The sequence below is a fragment of the Crinia signifera genome, chromosome 1 (assembly GCF_055691185.1).
Source record: "Crinia signifera chromosome 1, ASM5569118v1, whole genome shotgun sequence".
Classification (NCBI taxonomy): Eukaryota; Metazoa; Chordata; class Amphibia; order Anura; family Myobatrachidae; genus Crinia; species Crinia signifera.
Genome location: NC_139217.1, coordinates 3,882,394 through 3,909,601, shown reverse-complemented (window position 1 = coordinate 3,909,601; position 27,208 = coordinate 3,882,394). Strand labels below are relative to the sequence as shown.

Below are 27,208 nucleotides of genomic sequence, written 5' to 3'. Positions count from 1 at the left end.
TGTTGCGAGTGATGGAGTCCACGATGTACTGGTGGAAGATTCCCCAACTGGGGTGGAATTTAGGAGGGCAATCCGGAGTGGTGACAATGAAAGGGAAAATACCAGGGTGGGGGGGGGGGGGGGGGGGGGCAGCGGAGGCAGAGATTCTTCCTGGTCCAATTAAAAATAGCAAGTGCTGCCTTTTAAACATGTTTCGTCATGATGTCACGACTTTATCAAAGGTATGGCACTTGGTCAGTGGGCTAGGTTTAAATACCCTTAAACAGGAAGTATACATGCACATGTAATTAATTATCCAATTGATCCAAAGAACGTATGTTAAAAAATCAGATTAAAATGCAATCAATGATAGTGCTAATAGTGATATAGGAGGCAGACCTAATACCAGTATAATGCAGATTAATTACCTTGCATAGAGCGGAAAAAACTGTATATTGCAGTGGCGAAAGCCGGCTGGAACACACGCCGCGTCCCAGCTTCCGGTTTGTGGAACGCATGTATTGCGCGTCCACTAGAGATGATGCTTGTCCGGATAGACCGGCGCATATGAATGTATTAGCCCACACTGGGCTCTGTGGCACGCATATGCGTGTCACGGCGCTGAAAATCCGGAAATCGGAGGTCCTAAGGTGTTTGAAGAATATGCAGATCGCCGTGAGCCGCATATGCGTGTCACCGCATTGGTATAGGGAATGCGGTAGCCTTAGTGACTCTAAATGGTGTTGTCCCAAGGTTAGGGGGACACTTATCACACATATATAGAGGGGGACAGTTTATATAAAAAAAAAGAAGAATGTGTATATTAAATAATTACATGGAAATGACTGCATAAATATTGTAATACATGTGAGATCTAAAAAATCTAAAGAGGCCAAAAAATATATATATATAAAAAGGACAAAAATATATATAGACATATATACAATTTATACAATTTGTTGGCAAGTGGCCATCAATTTATCATGCGCGCATATTTAAGAAATGGTGGGATATGACACTTAATAATGATAGGAGATTTTGATTAATTATTATAAGTTTTGGGAAAAATACATTATAAAATAATACATATATTTATACATATAAGAATGCAGATACATAATAAAAAAAAAAAAATGTATATGAACATGTGGATTGCATCAATGCATGTATCCCTAATAGTTGGGCTATTTTGGCTGCCTATCTATTCATAAGAGCGATGTCCGTAAAAAAAGGTTTTGAAGGGTGTGGGGGTTGGTTTGCAGATTTCAGTTACTTAGAGTATTCCGTTCATAATCTTGAAAAATAAATAAATAAATAAATTGAAGTTTAAATTGGAGTAATTTTTATTTTTATATTTTTATGATTATTTAATGAGAAGAATACAGAAGGAGAAGGAGAGAGAAAAGAGAAAAAATGGTGGGGAAGTATAAGGACGGTGAGAAAGGGAGATACTACAAAACTAGAGACAGACATTAAGTTCAACCTGGGCATTAAGTCTTTCAGGGTGGATGCTGTTCATTTTGTGCATCCAATAGATTTCTTGTTTACACAGTAGTTTGAATCTGTCTCCTCCCCTCAAGGTGCACTTTATATGTTCTAATCCCAGTATCTTCAGATATTGGGGATCACTATTGTGGTGAGTGGAATAATGTCTGGAAACACTATGTCCAATAAAGTGATTAATTATATTTCGCCGATGTTCTCGAAATCTCTCTTTTAATGATCGGGTTGTGCATCCGATGTATTTCAGACCACATGAACAGGTCAATTGGTATATGACATATATGGTGTCGCAATTAATAAATGACTTAATTTTGTATGTTTCGTTTTCAATAGGTATTTCCTGAATTCTGTTCTGAATGTGTTTACAGGTGATGCACCTGTTTTTATTGCATCTGTAGCATCCTGATAGGGGTTGTAACCATGTTGTTTTTTCTTTATCTGTTTTGACTTTTCCTGTGTTTTTGGGTAAACTTGGAGCTAGAATGTTTTTGACTGTGGTATTTCTTTTAAAAATAAAAGATGGTTTAGTGGGGAGATGATCTCGCAGCACTGGATCACATTTGAGTAAGTTGAAATTTTTAATAATGATCTCATTTATTTTTCTATATTCTTCATTGAAGGTTGAAATAAATGCTATCTCATTCTCGTCTTGTTTTTTAGAATTCATATTATTTTTATTATTTTTATTTTTGTTTATTAGTAGTGTTGATCTGTCTAGCATTTCAACTTCCTCAAAAGCTTTCTGAACCAAGTTAGGGGGATATCCTCTATCCAAAAAGGAACTAGCCAAAATGCTACTCTGTGTTCTATAGGTTTCCAAATCTGAGCAGTTCATGAACTGCCCTTTTGGTATGTTTGACTTCCAGGGGGGGTAATGTGCACTCTTAAAATGTAAGTACGAGTTGGTGTTGACTTCTTTGGTGTAATTGGATGTGTGTATTCTGTTATCTTTGACTGTAAGTGAGATATCTAAATAATTTATGTGTGTGGGGTGGTAAGTGTGAGTGAATTGCATGTTGAAGGTATTATTATTCATGAAGGTGACAAAGGATAGTGCGGATTGTGCATCCCCATCCCAATTGAAAAACAAATCATCTATATAACGACCATAGAGGACCAGGCTCCCCCCATGCCCGCCACCCCACACGAGCTGGTCTTCGACCATGCCCATGTAGAGGTTGGCGTAACTCGGGGTGAACCTGGTCCCCATGGCCGTCCCCATAACCTGTAAATAATGGGGGAAATTTACCAATATGAAAAACCTAGTTTTTCGTATTGGTATTTCCCCTACGGCTGCATACGACTGTTTTAGTCGTATGCAAAGTCGTGTTCAGGAGGGGAAATTATAAAGCAGTCAGATACAACTGCTTTGTAACCCTCCGATGGTGTAACAATTCGTATTAGCTGGCCATATATACGGCCGCTAATACAAATTTTTCTAGCAGTCTGCACGAATCAGTCAGATCCGTGCAGGCTGCAAGGTGTAAAAAAAAAATAGAAAAATAAATAAATATTTAAAAAAAAAAACGGCGTGGGGTCCCCCCCACAGCCGAAACCAGCACCAGGCTGACAGAGCCTGGAGCCGGTAATTAAAAATCAGGAAACCCGACAAATAGGGGTTCCCCGATTTTTAACAACCAGCCCCAGGCTCCTGCTCTGGGGCTGGTTCGCAAAATACGGGGGACAAAATGACTAGGGGTCCCCCGTATTTTAAGAACCAGCCCCAGGCAAAACCAGCCAGGAGGGTAATGCCACAGCCGGGGGGAGACTTTTTATACAAGTTCCCCCGGCCAAAGCATTCATCCCTACCGACCAGTCAGCCTGGCCAGGGGCCCTGGGGGAGTGGGGACCCCCCCAATGAAGGGGTCTCCCCCTCCAGGACTTACCTGACCAGGCTGAAGCCTGGTACTGTCCCAGATGCCCCTGGGCGGTAGGCATCGGGCTGATTATGGTGTAAAAAAAAAGATTAAACTATTGTTTTTTACTGTGGCACTACAAGTGCCAGCAAGCCGGGACTTGGAGAACCACAAGTCCCAGCCTGCTGGGCATTAAAGGGCCCGCTGGCACTTGTAGTTCCACAGTTAAAAAAATAGTACAATAAACACACTGACACAATGAAAATAAAAGTTTAATACATACATTACACACATACTGATACTTACCTTTCTTGATCCCGTAGGTAGCCCTGGTCCTGATGTCCTGTGTCGTCCTCCAGGTCCATGTCGGCTGTCTGCGTCGTCCTCCAGGTCCATGTCGGCTGTCTTCGTCGTCCTCCAGGTCCATGGCGGTGTCCGGGTCCGAAGAAATCCATGTTGGAGCTGTGGAAGGAAATCCTACTCACCTGGTCCTGCGCTGAAGAAGTCTTCTCTTGGTCTGACGTAATCCAGGTAATGTTCACAGCTGTCGCCGGTCCCCGCTGTCTCCGCATCGCACTGAGGAGAGATGCTGAGATATTTCATACTCGGCGCCTCTCCTCAGGATGAATTCTATTGGTCGCCTAGCGGCCAATCAGGAGCCGACTTTCTCGGCTCCTGATTGGCCGCTAGGCGGCCAATAGAATTCATCCTGAGGAGAGGCGCCGAGTATGAAATATCTCAGCATCTCTCCTCAGTGCGATGCGGAGACAGCGGGGACCGGCAACAGCATGAAGATTACCTGTATTACATTGGACCAAGACAAGACTTCTTCAGCACAGGACCAGCTGAGTAGGATTTCCTTCCACAGCTCCAACATGGATTTCTTCGGACCCGGACACCGCCATGGACCTGGAGGACGACCCAGACAGCCGACATGGACCTGGAGGACGACACAGACAGCCGACATGGACCTGGAGGACGACACAGGACATCAGGACCAGGGCTACCTACGGGATCAAGAAAGGTAAGTATCAGTATGTGTGTAATGTATGTATTAAACTTTTATTTTCATTGTGTCAGTGTGTTTATTGTACTATTTTTTTAAAGGAGGGGAGGCTTGCTGGCACTTGTAGTGCCACAGTAAAAAACAATAGCTTAATCTTTTTTTTTACACCATAATCAGCCCGATGCCCACCGCCCAGGGGCATCGGGGACAGTACCAGGCTTCAGCCTGGTCAGGTAAGTCCTGGAGGGGGGGGACCCCTTCATTGGGGGGGTCCCCACTCCCCCAGGGCCCCTGGCCAGGCTGACTGGTCGGTAGGGATGAATGCTTTGGCCGGGGGGACTTGTATAAAAAGTCTCCCCCCAGCTGTGGCATTACCCTGCTGGCTGGTTTTGCCTGTGGCTGGTTCTTAAAATACGGGGGACCCCTAGTCATTTTTTCCCCCTTATTTTGGGAACCAGCCCCAGAGCAGGAGCCTGGGGCTGGTTGTTAAAAATCGGGGAACCCCTATTTGTCGGGTTCCCTGATTTTTAATTACCGGCCCCGGCTCCTTTAGCCTGGTGCTGGTTACGGCTGTGGGGGGGACCCCACGCCGTTTTTTTTATTTTTTATTTTATTTTTCTATTTTTTTACACTAAAGCCTGCACGGATCTGACTGATCCGTGCAGGTTTAAAGCAAATACGACAGGGAAAGCAAGGTGTATTTTCCTGTCGTATTTGCGTGGGTGTTTTACACCACTTAGCAGCCGTATTATCCATACGGCTGCTTAGTAAATCAGGAATCACCATTCTTTTGAATGGTGATTTCTGTCGTATCCTATCGATGGTGTAGGACATTCGTATTTGTAAATACAAATACGAATGTTCCATCTTTAGGAATACGAATTGTTGTATTTTTGGGATTGTTAATCCCGAAAATACAAATTCGTAAAAAAAAGGTGTATTTCTGCCTACGAATACACCTTTTTTCTACGAATCCATTTTGGTAAATGTCCCCCAATAAGTGGAGTTAAAAAGAAAATAATTGTGTTGAAGTATGAACAGGATAGCATCCACCTAAAAATTAATGTGTATGTCACTGAGGTCACCATCAGTCCGTAATCTCTCGGATATTGCTTGTATGCCTAATTGATGGGGAATATTAGTATATAGACTTGTGACGTCGAGTGTGAGGAAAGCGTAGCTGTCCCTCCACTCGACGTCCTTAACCAGATTGAGAAAATGTGTAGTATCTTTGATGTGTGACCTCTGTGACAACACCCGTGCCTGTAAAAATGAGTCCACATATGCTGATAAATTCGAAGTGATGGAGTGAATACCTGAAATTATGGGGCGCCCGGGAGGTGAAGTGAGTGTCTTGTGTATCTTGGGAAGGTGGTAATAAATGGGAGGCAGCACTTGCTATTTTTAATTGGACCAGGAAGAATCTCTGCCTCCGCTGCCCTCCCCCCCCCCCACCCTGGTATTTTCCTTTTCATTGTCACCACTCCGGATTGCCCTCCTAAATTCCACCCCAGTTGGGGAATCTTCCACCAGTACATCGTGGACTCCATCACTCGCAACATCGTGAGGACCCTTCAATCAGAAGGAATCAGATCATCCTCCAGCGAGAAATCTACTACAGTTCCCTCCTGAAATCAGCGCAACATAGTGAGGACCCCACAATTGGGAATCAGATCATCCTCCAGCGTTCATTTACACCATCCAGGACGGCAACTTGTTCACCCATATCCTCCAGGGCTACACTCAGCGAGTAAAAGCCCCCAATTCACCAAGGACTTAACGGCAGCTACGCAGAGACATAAGTATTATCTTCCTTGTCCATTTCTTTTACTGTTATTGTCATAAATGCTATTGGTTATTTTCATCTATTGTTTTTAAAATGTTTTTAAAATATTAAAATTGTGATATCCAATTGATCCACCTAGCGCTTCACCTTTTTTTCCCTATTTATACTGTACTGTCATTCATACTGTCCTGTCGTTCACACTGTACTGTCGTTCATACTGTACTGTCGTTCATACTGTCCTGTCGTTCATACTGTACTGTCGTTCACACTGTGCTGTCGTTCACACTGTGCTGTCGTTCACACTGTGCTGTCGTTCACACTGTCCTGTCGTTCATACTGTCCTGTCGTTCATACTGTCCTGTCGTTCACACTGTCCTGTCGTTCACACTGTGCTGTCGTTCACACTGTGCTGTCGTTCATACTGTCCTGTCGTTCATACTGTCCTGTCGTTCATACTGTCCTGTCGTTCATACTGTACTGTCGTTCACACTGTGCTGTCGTTCACACTGTACTGTCGTTCATACTGTGCTGTCGTTCATACTGTCCTGTCGTTCATACTGTACTGTCGTTCATACTGTCCTGTCATTCATACTGTCCTGTCGTTCACACTGTACTGTTGTTCACACTGTGCTGTCGTTCATACTGTGCTGTCGTTCATACTGTCCTGTTGTTCATACTGTACTGTCGTTCATACTGTCCTGTCATTCATACTGTCCTGTCGTTCACACTGTACTGTCGTTCACACTGTCCTGTCGTTCACACTGTCCTGTCGTTCACACTGTACTGTCGTTCATACTGTGCTGTCGTTCATACTGTGCTGTCGTTCATACTGTACTGTCGTTTATACTGTCCTGTCGTTCATACTGTACTGTCGTTCACACTGTGCTGTCGTTCATACTGTGCTGTCGTTCATACTGTCCTGTTGTTCATACTGTACTGTCGTTCATACTGTCCTGTCATTCATACTGTCCTGTCGTTCACACTGTACTGTCGTTCACACTGTCCTGTCGTTCACACTGTCCTGTCGTTCACACTGTACTGTCGTTCATACTGTGCTGTCGTTTATACTGTGCTGTCGTTCATACTGTACTGTCGTTCATACTGTACTGTCATTCATACTGTACTGTCGTTTATACTGTCCTGTCGTTCATACTGTACTGTCATTCACACTGTACTGACGTTCATACTGTACTGTCATTCATACTGTACTGTCGTTCTTACTGTCCTGTCGTTCATACTGTACTGTCATTCATACTGTACTGTCGTTCATACTGTCCTGTTGTTCATACTGTACTGTTGTTCATACTGTACTGTCGTTCATACTGTCCTGTTGTTCTTACTGTCCTGTCGTTTATACTGTCCTGTCGTTCATACTGTACTGTCATTCACACTGTACTGTTGTTCATACTGTACTGTCATTCATACTGTACTGTCATTCATACTGTACTGTCGTTCATACTGTCCTGTTTTTCATACTGTACTGTTGTTCATACTGTACTGTCGTTCATACTGTACTGTCATTCATACTGTCCTGTCATTCACACTGTACTGTCGTTCATACTGTACTGTCTTTCATACTGTACTGTCGTTCTTACTGTCCTGTCATTCATACTGTACTGTCATTCATACTGTACTGTTGTTCATACTGTTCTGTTGTTCATACTGTACTGTCATTCATACTGTACTGTCATTCATACTCTGCTGTCATTCATACTGTACTGTCGTTCATACTGTACTGTCTTTTATACTGTACTGTCGTTCTTACTGTCCTGTCATTCATACTGTACTGTCATTCATACTGTACTGTTGTTCATACTGTTCTGTTGTTCATACTGTACTGTCATTCATACTGTACTGTCGTTCATACTGTGCTGTCGTTCATACTGTACTGTCATTCATACTGTCCTGTCGTTCATACTGTCCTGTCGTTCATACTGTACTGTCATTCATACTGTACTGTCATTCATACTGTCATGTTGTTCTTACTGTCCTGTCGTTCATACTGTCCTGTCCTTCATACTGTACTTTCATTCATACTGTCCTGTCGTTCACACTGTACTGTCGTTCATACTGTACTGTCATTCATACTGTGGTGTCGTTCTTACTGTCCTGTCATTCATACTGTACTGTCATTCATACTGTACTGTCATTCATACTGTACTGTCGTTCATACTGTCCTGTCGTTCATACTGTACTGTCGTTCATACTCTCCTGTCGTTCATACTGTACTGTCGTTCACACTGTACTGTCGTTCATACTGTGCTGTCGTTCATACTGTCCTGTCGTTCATACTGTACTGTCATTCATACTGTCCTGTCATTCACACTGTCCTGTCGTTCACACTGTACTGTCGTTCACACTGTCCTGTCGTTCATACTGTCCTGTCGTTCATACTGTCCTGTCGTTCATACTGTACTGTCGTTCACACTGTGCTGTCGTTCATACTGTCCTGTCGTTCATACTGTACTGTCATTCATACTGTCCTGTCATTCATACTGTCCTGTCGTTCACACTGTACTGTCGTTCACACTGTCCTGTCGTTCACACTGTCCTGTCGTTCACACTGTACTGTCATTCATACTGTACTGTCGTTCATACTGTGCTGTCGTTCATACTGTACTGTCGTTCATACTGTACTGTCATTCATACTGTACTGTCGTTCATACTGTCCTGTCGTTCATACTGTACTGTCATTCACACTGTACTGACGTTCATACTGTACTGTCATTCATACTGTACTGTCGTTCTTACTGTCCTGTCGTTCATACTGTACTGTCATTCATACTGTACTGTCATTCATACTGTACTGTCGTTCATACTGTCCTGTTGTTCATACTGTACTGTTGTTCATACTGTACTGTCGTTCATACTGTCCTGTTGTTCTTACTGTCCTGTCGTTCATACTGTCCTGTCGTTTATACTGTACTGTCATTCACACTGTACTGTCGTTCATACTGTACTGTCGTTCATACTGTACTGTCATTCATACTGTACTGTCGTTCATACTGTCCTGTCGTTCATACTGTACTGTCATTCATACTGTACTGTCATTCATACTGTCCTGTCATTCACACTGTACTGTCGTTCATATTGTACTGTCGTTCATACTGTACTGTCGTTCATACTGTCCTGTCGTTCATACTGTACTGTCATTCATACTGTACTGTCATTCATGCTGTCGTTCATACTGTACTGTCGTTCATACTGTACTGTCGTTCATACTGTCCTGTCGTTCATACTGTACTGTCATTCATACTGTACTGTCGTTCATACTGTCCTGTTGTTCATACTGTACTGTCATTCATACTGTACTGTCATTCATACTGTACTGTCGTTCATACTGTCCTGTCGTTCATACTGTACTGTCATTCATATTGTACTGTCGTTCATACTGTACTGTCGTTCACACTGTACTGTCGTTCATACTGTGCTTTCGTTCATACTTTCCTGTCGTTCATACTGTCCTGTCATTCACACTGTCCTGTCGTTCACACTGTACTGTCGTTCACACTGTCCTGTCGTTCATACTGTCCTGTCGTTCATACTGTACTGTCATTCATACTGTGCTGTCGTTCATACTGTGCTGTCGTTCATACTGTGCTGTCGTTCATACTGTACTGTCATTCATACTGTACTGTCGTTCATACTGTCCTGTCGTTCACACTGTCCTGTCGTTCACACTGTACTGTCATTCACACTGTACTGTCGTTCATACTGTACTGTTGTTCTTACTGTCCTGTCATTCATACTGTACTGTCATTCATACTGTACTGTCATTCATACTGTACTGTCGTTCATACTGTCCTGTCGTTCATACTGTCCCGTTGTTCTTACTGTCCTGTCGTTCATACTGTCCTGTCGTTCATACTGTACTGTCGTTCATACTGTCCTTTTTTCATACTGTACTGTCGTTCATACTGTACTGTCGTTCATATTGTACTGTCATTCATACTGTACTGTCATTCATACTGTCCTGTCATTCACACTGTACTGTCATTCATACTGTAATGTCTTTCATACTGTACTGTCGTTCTTACTGTCCTGTCGTTCATACTGTTCTGTCATTCATACTGTACTGTCGTTCATACTGTTCTGTCGTTCATACTGTACTGTCGTTCATACTGTACTGTCATTCATACTGTGCTGTCGTTCATACTGTACTGTCATTCATACTGTCCTGTCGTTCATACTGTACTGTCATTCATACTGTACTGTCATTCATACTGTGGTGTCGTTCATACTGTACTGTCATTCATACTGTGGTGTCGTTCTTACTGTACTGTCATTCATACTGTTCTGTTGTTCTTACTGTCCTGTCGTTCATACTGTCCTGTCGTTCATACTGTACTTTCATTCATACTGTCCTGTCATTCACACTGTACTGTCGTTCATACTGTACTGTCATTCATACTGTACTGTCGTTCTTACTGTCCTGTCGTTCATACTGTACAGTCATTCATACTGTCCTGTCGTTCATACTGTACTGTCATTCATACTGTGGTGTCGTTCTTACTGTCCTGTCGTTCATACTGTCCTGTCGTTCATACTGTACTGTCGTTCATACTGTCCTGTCGTTCATACTGTACTGTCGTTCACACTGTACTGTCGTTCATACTGTGCTGTCGTTCATACTGTCCTGTCATTCATACTGTACTGTCATTCATACTGTCCTGTCGTTCATAATGTCCTGTCGTTCACACTGTACTGTCGTTCACACTGTCCTGTCGTTCACACTGTCCTGTCGTTCATACTGTACTGTCGTTCATACTGTCCTGTCGTTCATACTGTCCTGTCGTTCATACTGTACTTTCATTCATACTGTCCTGTCATTCACACTGTACTGTCGTTCATACTGTACTGTCATTCATACTGTACTGTCGTTCTTACTGTCCTGTCGTTCACACTGTCCTGTCGTTCACACTGTACTGTCGTTCATACTGTACTGTCATTCATACTGTGGTGTCGTTCTTACTGTCCTGTCGTTCATACTGTCCTGTCGTTCATACTGTACTGTCATTCATACTGTACTGTCGTTCATACTGTCCTGTCGTTCACACTGTACTGTCGTTCACACTGTACTGTCGTTCATACTGTGCTGTCGTTCATACTGTCCTGTCGTTCATACTGTACTGTCATTCATACTGTCCTGTCGTTCATAATGTCCTGTCGTTCACACTGTACTGTCGTTCACACTGTCCTGTCGTTCACACTGTCCTGTCGTTCACACTGTCCTGTCGTTCATACTGTACTGTCGTTCATACTGTCCTGTCGTTCATACTGTACTGTCATTCATACTGTACTGTCGTTCATACTGTCCTGTCGTTCTTACTGTCCTGTCGTTCATACTGTCCTGTCGTTCATACTGTACTGTCATTCATACTGTCCTGTCATTCACACTGTCCTGTCGTTCATACTGTACTGTCATTCATACTGTACTGTCGTTCTTACTGTCCTGTCATTCAAACTGTACTGTCATTCATACTATACTGTCGTTCATACTGTCCTGTCGTTCATAATGTCCTGTCGTTCACACTGTCCTGTCGTTCACACTGTCCTGTCGTTCATACTGTACTGTCGTTCATACTGTCCTGTCGTTCATACTGTCCTGTCGTTCATACTGTACTGTCATTCATACTGTACTGTCGTTCATACTGTCCTGTTGTTCTTACTGTACTGTCGTTCATACTGTCCTGTCGTTCATACTGTACTGTCGTTCATACTGTCCTGTCATTCACACTGTACTGTCGTTCATACTGTACTGTCATTCATACTGTACTGTCGTTCTTACTGTCCTGTCATTCAAACTGTACTGTCATTCATACTGTACTGTCGTTCATACTGTCCTGTTGTTCATACTGTACTGTCGTTCATACTGTACTGTCATTCACACTGTCCTGTCATTCACACTGTCCTGTCGTTCATACTGTCCTGTCGTTCTTACTGTCCTGTCATTCATACTGTACTGTCATTCATACTGTACTGTCGTTCATACTGTCCTGTTGTTCATACTGTACTGTCGTTCTTACTGTCCTGTCGGTTATACTGTACTGTCATTCATACTGTACTGTCGTTCATACTGTCCTGTTGTTCATACTGTACTGTCATTCATACTGTACTGTCATTCATGCTGTCGTTCATACTGTACTGTCGTTCATACTGTACTGTCATTCATACTGTACTGTCGTTCATACTGTCCTGTTGTTCATACTGTACTGTCATTCATACTGTACGGTCATTCATACTGTGCTGTCGTTCATACTGTACTGTCGTTCATACTGTCCTGTCGTTCATACTGTCCTGTCGTTCATACTGTACTGTCATTCATACTGTGGTGTCGTTCTTACTGTATTGTCATTCATACTGTCCTGTTGTTCTTACTGTCCTGTCGTTCATACTGTCCTGTCGTTCATACTGCACTTTCATTCATACTGTCCTGTCGTTCATACTGTGCTGTCGTTCATACTGTACTGTTGTTCATACTGTCCTGTCGTTCTTACTGTCCTGTCGTTCATACTGTACTGTCATTCATACTGTGGTGTCGTTCTTACTGTATTGTCATTCATACTGTCCTGTTGTTCTTACTGTCCTGTCGTTCATACTGTACTGTTGTTCATACTGCACTTTCATTCATACTGTCCTGTCGTTCATACTGTGCTGTCGTTCATACTGTACTGTTGTTCATACTGTCCTGTCGTTCTTACTGTCCTGTCGTTCATACTGTCCTGTCATTCATACTGTCCTGTCGTTCACACTGTCCTGTCATTCACACTGTCCTGTCATTCATACTGTCCTGTCGTTCACACTGTAGCGTAAATCTGTGTTTGTCCACTATAGCACAGTGAGATGAATGCAGAGCGGTGTCCTTACGAAAGTGTAACCTAAACCATTGCTAGTTCCATAGATGTGGGCTACTATGAAGCCCTGGCTAACCCCCTTGGTGCTCGATACTGGCCTGCTCGTACTGTCATATGTCATTCATTCTGAAGCGTAACCAGTGTAGCATAATGAGACGCACGTACAGCAGCGCCCTTACACAAGTGTAACCTATGCCATCACTAGCTCCGTAGATGTCGGCTCCCATGAAGCCCTGGCTGAACCCCGACAGCCATTTTGTTAACATGAGTCTGGCCTGCTACAGTGCGTACTCCGACCATACTGTACCCTCGCTCACTTATCCCAATAGCCTGTTATTAATAGCATAAGTGCAATTGTATTTTATGAGAAAAATGGCAATTGAACACAGTGTACAGTATTGTACAGTAAAGTCGTTCTTGTGCTATAGTGCATTTCAAAGGACACTTCACACGCGCAATGCCTTATTGGGGGAGGGGGGCTGCCTCTGGCCGCAGCAGGGGGTACCGCGATTCAGGCACCCCCTCCCCCTGTCGCTGCCGCCGCTTCCTCCTCTACCCCGTCCCTGGCGCCTGTGCTTTGATGACAGGCACCGGCACTGGCGCATGCGCAGTACAAACAGCTGTACTGCGCATGCGGCCAGCTTCTATGGGCTGCTTGGGCAACAGCCCATAGAAGCAATCTTGGTCCGGGCGCCTGTACAATATAAGTTACAGGCACCGGGACTAGCGCGTGTGCAGTACTGCTATAGGTTTTCACGGCAGCCCGCACAAAGGCATCCCGGAAGGAGGGAACACCTCCCAATGGGACTGCCTTTGTGACTGGCAGGTCGGACTTCCAATTGGAAGTCCCTGCCAGTCACAGTGAAGCCAGTGCAGTCTCATGGGGGAGGGGTGTTAAAAACCGCCATAGGTAAAAACCGCCACTGGTAGCTCCATCATCTAATCTCTTTCCTGCCAAAATTACTCACTGGGTTTAGCTGCATCGAGATAAATCTTTAGAACAGGCATGTCCAAACTATGGCCCTCCAGCTGTTGTGAAACTACAAGTCCCAACATGCCTTGCCAGAGTTTTGCTATTAGGGAATGCTAAAACTATGGCATGGCATGCTGGGATGTGTAGTTTCACAACAGCTGGAGGGCTACAGTTTGGACATGCCTCCTTTAGACTCTGCAGTCCGGCTAGCAGATAATGCATTGCTGGCTCAGGAAGGTATGGAGATCCTTTTTACTTTAATTATGCCAGAATCTCTAAGTCAGTCCCTGCAGCAACCATTGTCTTGGGGTAAGGTGTCCCCACGCCAGGATCCGGATACATGCCAGACTCCCTCTCAGATGCTGGTCTTGGAGAGATTGAGAGGGGGGTTGGTTTGAACACCAAGCGCTGCTGGATGGACATTCATTTATTGTGTAATAAACCTTGCTGAATAGAATGCACACTGGGCACACTGTATAACTTTATATAAAGGATGGCATATATTGTAACCATTCACAAATGAAATCACAATGCATATACATACAATACAGGGACGTGCAGTCAGGGGAGGCAGGGGAGGCAGAGCCTCCCCTGTCATTTATGTTTAATATAATAATACAATACAAAGAAAATACTTATGACACATATTTTGTGTCATAAGTATATGCTTTGTATTATTAGAATCATTTTTACTTTTTTTGATCAGCTAAGGAGGCACCAAGAGCGGTGCCTCCCGCTGTCCATATTAAAGTAAAAGACACAGGGGCGGGCGGTGGGCAGGGCTGACAACTGAGCTGTAAAAGCTCATTCAAAAAGTGTGTATAGGCGGCACCTATAGCGGTGCCTCGGTGACAGGGATGTTCTTTTCTGCCTATATGAAAGCACGCCCCTGTCACTGAGGCAGAAGTGATTGGGCACAGTGATGCTGTCTCAGTGACAGGGGCGTGCTTTCATAAAGGCAGAAAGCGCGTCCCTGAACGATGGCACTTCTATAGGTAAGGTGCCGCTTATAGCCATGGGACAGTTTAGTTTTTAATGTTGGACGAGCCGTGCACCCGCTGCACAGCTCGTCTGCTGACTTGAATTGCCGGGTGTGGGGGGGCGGAGCTGTGCCGCGCCGTTCAGCCGCCAGCTCCCGCTGTTAACTGTCCAACAGGCACCGGCACCGTCTGCTCCCCTTACTGTCCGGGTCTGTATTATGCTTCCTGCCCGGCGCTATTGCTCCATGTCGACGGGGACGCTGCGGTCACTGCTGCCAGGCTGCCTGCTGTTAACTGGCCAACAGGCACCGGCACCGTCTGCTCCCCTTACTGTCCGGGGTCTGTATTATGCTTCCTGCCCGGCGCTATTGCTCCATGTCGACGGGGACGCTGCGGTCACTGCTACCAGGCTGCCTGCTGCCTCGGCATCCATGTTAGCGGTGCCTGGGCTAAAAGGTAATTTGTGGAGGGTGGGGGCATATTGTAGGTGTTTATTTATGTTAAGGGACAGACGGGCATGTATGTTTGTATTGTTGTGACAGACAGGCATGTGTGTTTGTGTTAAGGGACAGACAGACATGTGTGTTTGTGTTGTTGTGACAGAGGTGTGTATCTGTATTTGTGTAAAGTGACAGGTGTGTGTTTGTGTAATGTGACAGGTCTGTGTGTTTTTTTTAAATTAAGTATATTGGCCCAATGTACTGGCCTCTGAGTTCACTGGCTGTGTGGGGTGCTGGCTGAACTCAGAGGTTCTTTTAAAGAGGCAGACATTTACAAGGCAAAACCATGCATTTTAAATGATTGCCCTTTTAAAAAAAAACTCAAGAGTTTGTCCGTCACTCCACACAGCCACTGAACTCAGAGGCTAGTACATTGGGCCAATACTGTATACTTCATTTAAAAATATACTTATTTTACACAAACACACAGAAACCGTACACACCTCTGTCACTTTACACAAATACACACCTCTGTCACAACACAAATACACAATTCTGTCCCTAAGAGGCTAGTTAGTACATTTGGCTGCATGTGTTTGTTTTTTTTAAGTGAAGAGGTATGTGGACAGACCCCATGGTGGCTTAGTGGAGCCAGCAACGATGGGTCTGTGGCAAGCGCTGGGTCCAGGTTGCTTCTGCGCCGACAGGCAGAATCTGCTCTGGCAGGTCTCCGCTGCTTATGCAGGGGGCAGTTACCGCACCAGCCTGTCAGCGCAGAAACATCCCGAACCCAATGCTTCCCACAGAGCCTGGCGGCACTGGCTCCACCAAGCCTGTGCCTCACCAACCACATATCTCACCGCACGTCACTGATACAATACAAATGTAGTATAAAAAGTGTCTGGTTAGCACGTTTGCAATGGGATTCCATACATTAGTAGACTGTATGGTCAATATGGGGTTAATATCCGATAGCTGATCAAAGTTAGTATTATAATGAATTGCCAAGCTGGTTAGTAGCCAAATATATATGGGGTTCGCCAAGCAAGCTGTGTTAGTGGAGGCATTGCACAAGGCCAAATTAGCATGTAAGCAGTCCACGCGAAAAAGCTATCTGTCAGCGTTAGTGACCGGGGGTGGTCAGGCGGCTTGTGCTGCTGCGGTGGTGGAGAACGGGTGGGTGCCGGGCAATGCGGCTGGGCGTGGAAGGGAGACCAGACGGGAGATCAGCTGTTTGTCGGATGGAACCCTGGAGTGCAAATGTGTGGCGGAAGTGACGTTGACGCGTTTCGTTTCTATGGCAACCAGAAACGTTCTCAAGAAACGAAACACGTAGACGTCACTTCCGCCACACGTTTGCACCGTCTGGTTTCTCTTCCACGTCCAGCCGCATTGCCCGGCACCCACCCGTTCTCCACCACCGCAGCAGCACAAGCAAGACCTCCTGACCACCCCCCGTCCATTTCTAAGACCTTCAAGGCTATGCATTGCACGGGGTTGAGCCTTGAAACACCAGGCTCCCCTGTGGTCTCGCATTCAGCTGGAGGGTGAGATACACTACAACTAATCATAAGCTTGTTGCTCCGACCATACACTAACTGGCCGACATGCTGGACTGCTTACATGCTAATTTGGCCTTGTGCAATGCCTCCACTAACACAGCTTGCTTGGCGAACCCCATATATATTTGGCTACTAACCAGCTTGGCAATTCATTATAATACTAACTTTGATCAGCAATCGGATATTAACCCCATATTGACTATACAGTCTACTAATGTATGGAATCCCATTGCAAACGTGCTAATCACACAGATACTTTTTATAGTACATTTGAATGGTTACAATATATGCCATCCTTTATATAAAGTTATACAGTGTGCATTCTGTTCAGCAAGGTTTATTACACAATAAATGAATGTCCATCCAGCAGCGCTTGGTGTTCAAACCACCCCCCTTTTTCTTGTCTTAATTTTTGTGTGAGTTGTTGCCCCATGAACTAGTCCTCATTTGTTGTGTACATGTAGATGTTCCGGCCCTTCCTACAGCCATTGCCCCTTTAATGATCAGGGGAAAGACTGCCAGATTACATGTGGCTGTTTGTCCATAGTTACCCGCCCCTGTGTTAGTAGGTCATGACTGGCCTCAATCCCAGGCCCCAGGAACAGAAGCCTACAGTCATGACTGGGGATTGGGGCACCCAGACGTCACCTACTGTAGGTGGTTAGTGATGTTCTTGAATGGAAGGAGTACACAGATGCAGTAGGATAAGATGAAGAAACTTTATTCACACAATGGAAATTATGGTACAGGTGAATACTTGAGAATGGGTGAATATAAGAAACAACGTAAATCCTTGAGATGAGATTGTAGACTGTGGCTTGGATGGTGAGGAACTGCAGACTGCGGCTTTGACGATGAGGAATAGAAGACTGTTTAATGATGTGGAGCTGAAGACTGTAGCTTTAAGAACAATACTGGGGACAAACTCAGAGATCAACAGACTGATATGAAGCAGGTAATGGAGTCTTGGACTTGAACCGGAGAATTACCAGCAGACTGGACCGGAGACACAGGAGTAGTATAACAGACTGTGAGCTGAAGCAGGTAATGGAGTCTGGGACTTGAACCAGAGAATTACCAGAAGACTGGACTGGAGACACAAGATACAGGAGGCTGTCTGGAGTAAGCTCTTAAAGCAAGCGCCGATGTAGCAGCAATGACTGCTATCTGAACTGCATACCTCCCAACATGACCCATGCCAGGAGAGACAAACTACTCTGCTGCTGGACTTTCCTCTATAGTTTGATTGCCATCACCTGTTTTTGAACAGGTTAACTAATAAGGTGCTTCTCCACAGGGATGGGCAATCAAAATTAGAGATGAGCGGGTCCGGATCTTTGAGATCCAAACCCACCCGAACATCGCGATCCGAGTCAGGATCCGAGCTGACTCGGGAGTTCCCGCCTGAATTCCGGACCGAAAACAAGGCAAAACTTCATTATCGCGCTGTCGGATTCTCGCGGGATCTGGATTCTATATAAGACGCACGCGCGCCCCGCCATCTTTACTCCAGCATAGGAGAGGGAAGAGGGTGGTTGTGATTTGTGCTGTGCGCTTTTGTTTGGTGCTGCAGTGCTCACTCAATTAGGGTCTGCACGCAGGGGCTGCTGACTGTACACAAGTCCAGTGTACAGGGGCTGCAGGGGCTGTGTTCAGTGTGACAGGGGCTGTGTCCAGTGTACCGGGGCTGCAGGGGCTGTGTTCAGTGTGACAGGGGCTGTGTCCAGTGTGACAGGGGCTGTGTCCAGTCTACAGGGGCTGTGTACAGGGGCTGTGTCCAGTGTACAGGGGCTGTGCACAGGGGCTGTGTCCAGTGTACAGAGGCTGTGTACAGGGGCTATGTCAAGTGTACAGGGGCTGTGTCCAGTGTAAAGGGGCTGTGTACAGGGGTTGTGTTCAGTGTACAGGGGCTGTGTCCAGTGTACAGGGGTTGTGCACAGGGGCTGTGTCCAGTGTACAGGGGCTGTGTACAGTGTACAGGGGCTGTGTATAGGGGCTATGTCCAGTGTACAGGGGCTGTGTCCAGTGTACAGGGGCTGTGTACAGGGTGCATTGGCCAGTGTGACAGGGGCTGTGTCCAGTGTGACAGGGGCTGTGTCCATTATCCAGGGGCTGTGTCCAGGGTGACGGCCTGTGTCCAGGGGCAGTGTCCAGTGTGACGGCTGTGTTCAGTGTACAGGAGCTGTGTCCAGAGGCTGTGTCCATTGTCCAGGGGCTAGCGCCACCCCCCCCCCCCATACATGATGCTGACACATAGACATATAGCCACTGGTGCACACATGAAAGCTGACACAAATGCTGGCACTAGCACACGGACGTTGATAAGCAAACAGATGTTGACACAGACACAGATGCTGACACTTGGACATTGCTACATGGACAGATGCTGATGACACACGTACAGACAGATACTAACACACTGGCAGACGGTTTCTGACACACAGAATGACACAGACACATGGAAGCTGACACACAAATGCTGACGCAGACAGATACTGATGTAGACAGATGGGTGCTGACACAAATGTGGACACAGACACAAAGACAGATGCTGACCCATAGACACTGACAGATGCTGATACATACAAACACACAGACAGTTGATGACACATGGAAAGATGTTAACACACTGATGCAGACATTCAGTGACACACAGACACATGCTGACACATGGACAAACACTGACACTTACCATTTTGCATGTACACAGGCTGGCCAAAGCTGACAGAAATATCATTGACAGATGAGAAGATTGCAGGGGGGTCCCTGCGCTTGTGGGAAGACAGTCGCCGGGTGCCTCAGCAAGGGGGGGGGGGATCACCTCCGTCAGGTGCCAGAGCGGCGGGTGTTGGGCAGGGAGCGCAGGCACTGGATGTATGTGCGCACGGGGGGCTGTCTGCAGCTTGGTATAAAAACAGCAGCCGGCAAACGGAGCAGGACGGACTCAGGGGAGGGTAATGACAGGCGACAGCCTGAGTGAGGCTGGAGGAGCACAGCCACGAAGGGGTGGGAGTCGGGAGTTGAGGGAGCGGCATCTCAAGACTGCAGGTACACTAAGTGCAAAACAGCAGTACCTAGTAGCTACTAGCACGTGGCGCGTGGGAAGCAGTAGCAGCAGAGGTCCAGGACAGCATTAGGACAGGCAAGTGGCCTGGCCCCTCCCACACTCCCAGTAATGCACTGCAGGCGGGCATCGGCATGTGGCATCAGGGGGTATGTGCAGGGGAACAATGCGGCAGCTTAAGAGCGGCCGGAGAGCAGGCACAGCCCCCACAGGTCACAGCACAAGGACCCTGCGCCCCCGTGGCACCGGCTCCCCCCCGCCACCGCTGGGGCTGCGGAGCGGTAGCTACGCCACTGGTGACGGGCTGTATCCAGTGTCCAGTGTGACAGCCTGTGTCCAGGGGCAGTGTCCAGTGTGAAGGCTGTGTCCAGTGTACAGGAGCTGTGCCCAGGGGCTGTGTCCATTGTCCAGGGGCTGTGTCCAGGGTAATGTGCTGTATCCAGTGTCCAGTGTGACGGCTGTGTCCAATGTACAGGATCTGTGTCCAGAGGCTGTGTCCATTGTCCAGGGGCTGTGTCCAGGGTGACGGCCTGTATCCAGTGTCCAGTGTAACGGGCAGTGTCCAGGGGCAGTATCCAGGGGCAGTGTCCAGTGTCCAGGGGCAGTGTCCAGTGTGACAGGCTGTGTCCAGTGTAAAATAAGAAAAATAAAAGTAATAAATAAAATAAAAACATATTTTTGGAGGATGATGGAGAAGGAAATAGTGGGAGATCAGCAACCTGATAGAACTTCTGAAGCTGCTACCACCAGTCAGATTCATGATGGCAAGGCCGATGGTCAAAGGCCTAGAGGCCATGTAAAATCAAAGCAGAAATGTCATTTTACAATGGTCCATAAAAATAAAAATAAATCACCTACGGAGAAAAATAAAATTGGCAATATGCCGTTCACCACACGCAGTGGGAAGGAAAGGCTACGGCCTTGGCCTTTGTTTCTGACTGATGGTACAGCGTCTCAGAAGAATGATGGTAGCCCTTCTGCTAGTACAATGAAAAGAACGAAACTTGTTAAGAAGACAAAGGCAAATTCACAAATGTCACAAATCCCAGAGGAGAGTCTAAGTGTGTCCGCGGATGCCATATGTGAGCCGGACCTTTCAAATACTGTTTGTGAAGAGGAGGTTCCTTCCACCATTTGCGTGCCCTCTGCAAGTGTGTGCAAGAGCATCCACAGTCAAGATGCTGACCTGGTTATTGAGGATGCTTCTGAGGAATTGGATGTGGATTCTGTTGGTGAAGCTGGCACACAGAGGGATGCGGATGATGACGATGTTGGGGATGATGTTGTTTGTTTCAAGGCACCAACGGAGACAGTTATGTGACTGAGCCCCACCATTCTCCATTTTGATGTCCTTATTGTTATAAGGTCATTTCTCAGGTATTTTATTTTTATTCTTTTCACTTGTGTTCAAATTGGCTTTTTTAGCAATAAAAACACTATCCTACACTAAGACGGTCTTCATCCTCTGTTTGCATGCACTGCTTGAGACTAGAGCCAGCTTATGAGAGCTTACAGAGGAGATCGTTTTTTAAAAAGATACTTAGATAGGAGTATAACCGTGTTATGCACCGTAAGTACGGTACGCATATAAACTGCTGACAGATCCTCACACTCTTGGTGATCCTGTAAATAAAGAAACCTTTATGCACAAGTTATTACATGTTTCTTAGTAAGTCTGGTACGCAATACTGGTTCCCGCTATCCTCCATATAGCTGATTTCCATTACAAGCAATTTACTCACGGTTCTTTTTTCATTTATCTGCACGATACCCACAACGAGGGACACTTTGACGGGGACACGCTTCAATCACAGATCCCGTCATAAAGAAACCCAGATAGGAGTACATATACCACTCCAATTGTGAGTAAAAAGTACGCACCTATCTTGTGGATTGATACAGTTACGGTTCTGAATAAGAATCCACTGACATTTTGTCATATATTCTTTTCCCCCATTCAATCCATCATCATCGGAGTCAAGCGCCTTCAATATTATTTCTTTCCCCTTGGGTTGCACTGATTGGACAGCAGGGAAAATGGGAATTGCAAAAACTGGAACAGGTTCTGAATGAGGCAATCAGGGTGAAGCAGGAAACTTGCATGATTCCACCCATCAGGTAACTAAGGAGATAAAGGCTGCAGAAGATCTTATACAGCTAGGAATTCCACAGGTATTAATTAATAGCAAAGCACAGTCTCTCAGGAAACATGATTACAGTCTAGCTGCAGCAGGCTGGAATACCTAGGCCTGGAAAGCAGGCATGACAGAACAAGTACACAAGACTTAAGGTCCATACACACTAGAAGATTATCTTTCCAATCTAGCTGGTTGGAATGAAAATCTGGAAATTTCTGGGAACAAATTACAATTGACCATTTGCTCCCAAACGCTGGGACATGGACAAAAGCCATCATATGCATAAAGGCCCATACACACTAGAAGATATTGGCATCTATCTCGTTCAGAAAAGGGCTTCTAAACTATATTGATAGCAATGATTGCCCTCATCTGGGTTGAACAGGATAATTGATCAGAAAGGTGTTTCAACACAGGTGAAGGTAATCAGAGCCGGCCCTAGCCTAAATGACGCCCTAGGCAAGATTTTGTCTGGTGCCCACTAGCACCGCCACTAGTTCTGCCTCTGACCCTGCTCCCCTTTCCCAGCACCATCAACCCTTATCATAGCAGTCATCATTTTGGTGCTCCTACCCGCAATATTTTAAATAGAAACAGTGCACACATTCGGTGCGCAGCCCAAACAGGGGTGTGTTCTTGCTGGTAAGGGGCCACACAATAGTACCCCTAATTCAAATTATGCCACACAGTAGTGCAACTTTATTCACATTATATCATGCGATGGTGTCCCTTATTCACTTTACATCACACAGTAGTACCACTTTACCTTATATACATTACCTTATATACATGGTTAGCATTGCTGCCTCATAGCGCTGGCCCTAACTGTGTGGAGTTTGTATATTCTCCCTGTGTTTGCGTGGGATTACTCTGGGTACTCCGATTTCCTCCCATAATCCAAAAATATACAGGCAGGTCAATTGGCTTCAAACAAAAATGAACCCTAGAATGTCTGTGTGCGCGTGTACTTGTGGTAGGGAATATAGATTGTGAGCTCCACTGGGGCAGGGACTGATGTGAATGTTCAACTATACTCTGTAAAGCGCTGCGTAATATGTATATACTATATAAGAAACTGTAAATAAATAAATACTCCTCACATTTTTCACATTATACCCTTAGAAAAAAATCCTGAGAAAATATTGTATTTTAAGCATCTCCATGGTCACACTGCAACCCAGCACAAATCAGTGTGTGCTGGGCAGGGGATAAGAGCTGCAGCTGCTGCTGTCACTTAAGGGGAGGGGGCCTGGGGCCCCCACTGGGTCCTTCCATCAGACTTTGGCCTGGGTAATTTGTACCCCCTACCCCTTTCTCTCTGCACCCCTGATAATACCACACAGTAATGCCCCTTACACATGACACACATTATTAATGTCCTTATAACCATAATGCCCCTTACACATTGTGCCAACCTTTATTAATGCCCTTCATACACATAATGACACACATAATGCCCATTACACATATGTTGCACATTATTAATGCCCTTATACACATGACACACATAATGCCCATTACACATATGTCGCACATTATTAATGCCCTTATACACATGACACACATAATGCCCCTTACACATATGTCGCACATTATTAATGCCCTTATACACATGACACACATAATGCCTCTTACACATATGTTGCACATTATTAATGCCTTTATACACATGACACACATAATGCCTGTTACACATATGTTGCACATTATTAATGCCCTTATACACGACACACATAATGCCTGTTACACATATGTTGCACATTAATAATGCCCTTATACACGACACACAATGCCCCTTACACATATGTTGCACATTATTAATGCCCTTATACACATGACACGCATAATGCCCGTTACACATATGTCGCACATTATTAATGCCCTTATACACATGACACACATAATGCCCATTACACATATGTTGCACATTATTAATGCCCTTATACACATGACACACATAATGCCTGTTACACATATGTTGCACATTATTAATGCCCTTATACACATGACGCACATAATGCCCTTTACACATATGTTGCACATTATTAATGCCCTTATACACATGACGCACATAATGCCCATTACACATATGTTGCACATTATTAATGCCCTTATACACATGACACACATAATGCCCGTTACACATATGTTGCACATTATTAATGCCCTTATACACATGACACACATAATGCCCATTACACATATGTTGCACATTATTAATGCCCTTATACACATGACACACATAATGCCCGTTACACATATGTTGCACATTATTAATGCCCTTATACACATGACACACATAATGCATGTTACACATATGTTGCACATTATTAATGCCCTTATACACATGACACACATAATGCCCATTACACATATGTTGCACATTAATAATGCCCTTATACACATGACACGCATAATGCCCTAAACACATATGTTGCACATTATTAATGCCCTTATACACATGACCCACATAATGCCCATTACACATATGTTGCACATTATTAATGCCCTTATACACATGACACACATAATGCCCCTTACACATATGTTGCACATTATTAATACCCTTATACACATGACACACATAATGCCCTTTACACATATGTCGCACATTATTAATGCCCTTATTTATTTATTTATTTATTTACAGTTTCTTATATAGCGCAGCAGATTCCGTTGCGCTTTACAATAGTAGACAGTGATAAGACAAACTGGGTAACAATAGACAGACTTGGAGGTAGGAGGGCCCTGCTGCAAGCTTACAATCTATAGGGATATAGGGGGGAAACATAAGGACAGGCACCAGTAATAGCATAGCAGTTACAAGTCCAGAAGGGAAGCTTTATAATACATAAGTGCCTCGGAGGGTTATGCATGTAGAACTTAAATATGATAGGCTTGCCTGAAGAGGTGAGTTTTCAGGGAACACTTGAAAGTTTGGAGACTGGTGGAGAGTCTTAATGTGCGTGGAAGGGCATTCCATAGGATGGGAGCAGCCCGATAAAAGTCCTGTAATAATGAATGGGAGCTAGTGATCCGTGCAGAAGAGAGACGCAGATCTTGTGTAGAGCGTAGTGGTCGAGATGGGAGATATTTTGTGATAAGTGCAGAGATATATGCTGGTGCAGTATGGTTAATAGCTTTATAAGCAAGTAGAAGTGTTTTATATTGAATACGGTAATATACAGGCAACCAATGGAGGGACTGGCAGAGCGGATCAGCAGATGATGAGCGTCTTGCAAGGAAGATCAGCCTAGCAGCAGCATTTAAAATTGATTGCAGTGGTGAGAGTCTGTTCTTGGGAAGACCAGTTAGGAGACTATTGCAATAATCAATGCGGGATATAATGAGTGCATGGATAAGAGATTTGGTAGTGTCTTGTGTGAGATAGGGTCGTATTTTGGATATGTTTTTTAGATGCATGTAACATGATTTGGAGACAGATTGAATGTGGGGAAGAAAGGACAGTTCAGAGTCGAGGATGACCCCTAAGCAACGAGCTTGTGGGGTAGGGTAGATTATCGAGTTGTCAACAGCGATGGAGATGTCAGGATGGTAACTGTTCTTAGTTGGCGGGAATATAAGTAATTCCGTTTTGGAAATATTGAGTTTGAGTTGGCGACAAGACATCCAAGATGAGATGGCAGAGAGACAATCAGAAACTCGACCCAAAACCACTGGTGACAACTCTGGGGTTGATAGATAGATTTGAGTATCATCAACATACAAGTGATACTGAAATCCGAAAGAGCTGATTAGTTTGCCAAGAGAGGAGGTATAGATTGAGAAGAGCAGAGGACCTAAGACTGAACCTTGCGGAACTCCGACTGACAGAGGTAATGAAGAGGAAGTAGAGTTAGAGAAGCGAACACTGAAAGAGCGATCAGATAGGTAAGATGTGAACCAGGAAAGGGCTGTATCATTAAGACCTAGGGAGTGTAGTGTTTGTAAGAGAAGAGAGTGATCAACAGTGTCAAATGCAGCAGAAAGATCAAGAAGAATAAGTAGTGAGTAATGGCCTTTAGACTTAGCCGTTACCAGATCATTCACCACTTTAGTCAGTGCTGTCTCAGTGGAGTGTTGAGAGCGAAAACCTGACTGAAGTGGGTCTAATAGGGTGTTAGAGTTAAGAAAGTTTGTGAGGCGAGAGTAGACAAGTCTCTCCAGTAGCTTGGAGAGGCATGGGAGCTGAGATATAGGACGATAGTTAGAGAGAGAGTTAGGGTCAGAATTCTGTTTTTTTAGAATAGGAGTTATCACTGCATGTTTGAGCAGAGAAGGAAAAGTACCAGTAGTAAGAGAGAGATTGCAGATTTTAGTTAAGGTTGGAATAATCACAGGAGATAGATTTTTAATGACTTGCGCAGGTATAGGATCGAGAGGAGAGGTAGTAGAGTAAGAGGATATGAAGAGTGTGGATACTTCCTTTTCATTTGTGGGCTCAAATGAAGAGAAAGTGCCAGAGGGTTCAGGTGGGAAAGAAAGAGGGTTAGAGGTTGTGGAAGAGCATACCATTTCATCTCGGATGTTATCAATCTTGTCCTTAAAGTAGGAGGCAAGTTCTTGTGCACTGATGGTAGCCGGTGGGGGAGGAGGGGGAGGGTACAGAAGAGACTTAAAGGTGTTAAAAAGTCGCTTAGAATTGGTGGCATGAGAAGAGATGAGAGATTGGTAGTATGTTTGTTTGGCAGTGTCCAAAGCATTGCTGTAGGAGTAGTAGCTAGTTTTATATGCGAGGAAATCAGTCGTACTACGAGATTTGCGCCATTGGCGTTCTACTTTACGTGAATGATTTCGTAGTTGTCTTGTAGTTTTGGTGTGCCACGGTTGGCATCTAAGCCTACGCGGGGTGTAATGGGTAGCTGGAGCCACGTCATCAAGGGCTGTTTCAAGAGTCTGGTAGAGGTGGTAAACAGAAGAGTCAGGAGAGGTAAATGTAGAAATTAGTGAGAGCTGTTGTTGCAGGGAGGTGTTACACATGACACACATAATGCCTGTTACACATATGTTGCACATTATTAATGCCCTTATACACATGACACACATAATGCATGTTACACATATGTT

General features: G+C 44.9%; 1 protein-coding gene across 2 annotated transcripts in view; it reads left to right on the top strand.

The window, feature by feature from the left end:
• Positions 1 to 5,939: 5,939 nt before the first annotated feature.
• The window catches only part of LOC146057963 (N-acetyltransferase 8B-like), a 101,744-nt gene continuing 80,475 nt past the window's right edge, over positions 5,940 to 27,208 (top strand). Inside the window, exon 1 of one of the 2 annotated variants that reach the window (XM_083170650.1) lies at positions 5,940 to 6,146. The gene's annotated coding sequence lies outside the window, so the exon portion shown is untranslated. Of the gene's footprint in view, positions 6,147 to 22,097; positions 22,122 to 27,208 lie in introns of those variants that run through there. The other variant, XM_083170740.1, reaches the window with a different exon arrangement.